The sequence below is a fragment of the Chinchilla lanigera genome, unplaced genomic scaffold, assembly GCF_000276665.1.
Source record: "Chinchilla lanigera isolate Chin_1 unplaced genomic scaffold, ChiLan1.0 scaffold00022, whole genome shotgun sequence".
Classification (NCBI taxonomy): Eukaryota; Metazoa; Chordata; class Mammalia; order Rodentia; family Chinchillidae; genus Chinchilla; species Chinchilla lanigera.
Genome location: NW_004955423.1, coordinates 4,713,879 through 4,716,386, shown reverse-complemented (window position 1 = coordinate 4,716,386; position 2,508 = coordinate 4,713,879). Strand labels below are relative to the sequence as shown.

General features: G+C 41.8%; 1 protein-coding gene across 1 annotated transcript in view; it reads right to left on the bottom strand.

Annotated features, from left to right (window-relative positions):
• The window catches only part of LOC102021890 (guanylate-binding protein 6-like), a gene marked incomplete in the record, with an annotated part of 28,362 nt that extends 26,132 nt beyond the window's left edge, over nucleotides 1–2,230 (bottom strand). Inside the window, 2 exon segments of the mRNA XM_005385352.2 lie at nucleotides 1,335–1,417; nucleotides 1,904–2,230.
• Between the last annotated feature and the right edge of the window lie 278 nt (nucleotides 2,231–2,508).

The window sequence follows — 2,508 nt, the reverse complement described above, 5'->3', positions numbered from 1 at the left end:
TTTTTTTTTTGGTTTTTCTCCGGTACTGGGAACCGAACTCACGACCTCACGCTTGCCAGGCAGGCGCTTTTGCCACTGAGCTAAATCCCCAGCCCCTCAAAATGAATCTAGTATCTTAAAAATATTAACTGAATCACTTGGTTGTGTGTACTTAAACAAGGAGCTTCTTCCAACTAAGCCTAAGGTTTTTGGGGAAATTAAAGGGCTAATGTGAACAAAACTGTAAATCTACCTTAAGGTTCTTTTGGTAGTTAAACGGGAAATATACACGTATAGCATGGAATGCATTACAAGATAGAATTTGTTGAGTGAGATTAAAAATAAAATTTTAACAATTACAATATGTAAATGTTCTATTAGAGTATATAAAACCGCCATGTTATAAGTTACTCAGAAAAAAAGTTACACACAAATTTCTCACTACAGCGGCACAGTAGTCAAATTCAAACTCAGCATTCCTGTACAACCTCCACTGGTCAGCTTCCGCAGACAAATGTATCTGAAGCACAAACCCCAGTACCTGCCTTTCCTGAAATTGTGTGATCCCATCTCTGAAGGGAGGGTTAAAAGAATCTCTGGGACTCTTACTAAAGCAACATATAAGTGTCCCTGGTTTCTTAGCTATGAATGAGCTACAAGACTTTTAACTTTGTATTAAACAAGTACATCAGTTAGGTCCTCTTCGGGAATGATTTTCAAACTTGGATACACATAAGAATCATCCAAAGAGATGGTTAAAACCCAGATTTCCAGGCCTAAAACAATCTACATATTTACAAGTACCACAAGTGACTCAGATGTCCCTATGGGGAGGAGGGACATCTCACACAAAGAGGTTTGACTGTGTAGTTATTTTTAACCAATGAAATTCATTTAGAATTAAATTTATTTCTACATGTATTACCACAGAGCTCTTATACTGAAGTTATCTGAAGTTGGCCTATAAGAAACATTTTTTTTTAATTCTCTCCTTATTCAAATGGTCTGTAAGCTTCTGGGCAAGGATGGCCTTGTTCTCTGTAGCCCAGAGCTACTGTAGGGGCTGAGACAGGCAGGCAGACATCTGTCCAGGGCTCTCCCCTCTCCACTTCCTGCAGCTCTGAGCTGAGCAGGGAGCCGCATATCAGAGGGCTTTGTGTGTCTGGCTGTCACCTCCCAGCTGTCTGGAAAACAGGGAAAATTGAGCTTTCCAGAGGTAAACCCAGCCACGGACCTCTGCAGGTCAGACAACATGAAACCTGCCCTTCCTGAGCTTGCTTTAGCTGCCAGAAATCAGCAATCAGAAATCACATCAGGGTCAAGACTAAGTTCAGGCACAAAAACAGTGGACATACCTGTTTCCCAGCACCACAGACCCAAGCACACGTCTCAGATGCTTCTCATTCACTGCTTGGTCTCCTTCACTTTTCTGTTCCTCCTCCATATATGTCAAAACAAACAAAAATAGTAAGGAAGCTACTCCTTCCACAAAGGGACTCCTGCACTAACACTGAAATTCAAAGTGAAGTAATTCACATGCATATTCTAAAACAAGAAACTATGTTCACACCTTGATAAGCAAAAAGCTGAGACGCACACTAGGAGATAAAAGAGTGAAGAAAGGCTTATTACTCACAGCGATGAAGGAGAGCATGGGGGATACTTTCCAAGGCAGTGTATAATTTATTGGGGAGACTAATGCATATTCATGAAAGTTGTTATCATACGCAGAGGCAGGCACACTTCTGAGCATTCTCAGTGAAAAAATCAAGCTATTTCATACATCACACGGTTAAAGATGGTAGATGGGAGTGAATACCTAAAGGTATATAGGGGGTAACATTTGCTCTGGGCTCCCTAGGAGAGTGACAGGGCAATTCTGACTGACTGAGATGCTTCCTTGGCGTCCCCTGGGGAGCTTTACCTGAAACAAGAAGAAAACTTGAAGAAGTAGCAGTTTCTTTTCAAGATCTTTGCTCAGCTTCTTTTCACAGGTCCTTGCTCTTAAAACTTCCTGCCCACCAGCTACTGTTGTCAAACGCCAGCAGAGGCAAGTCTGAGACTTGTGACTACAGCTTCAGTGAGGACGTTTGGGGCAGAGATGAGAGAGAGGAGGTCAGAAAGGCCACAGTTACTCCAGGGTCACCTCAGTGAACACGTTCACAGCCCTTCTCTTCTGTCCTCGCCATCTTGGAAGGCTTCCCCACTTCCCTTCTTGGCACAGCTCACCAGTGGCTTCAGTATCCTTGTACTCTGGAAAACCAGAACATGTGTGGCACAAATACAAGCCTTTGTGTAAACCATGACTACTTCAAGCATGTTTCTCTTAGTACAAAGTCCTGGGTGTTTTTCTAAAGATGGACATTTAATGTTTTTAGCACATGTTCCCAATATAGGGAATATTAAGCATGTAGCTAATGTGTAATACAGTACTTTAAAAATGATGACAAGTAAAGATGGAATGAACAACCTCTCATGGTTTCATCCAGAGATATTCACTGCTGATACTTTGTTCACTATTCTTGTGCT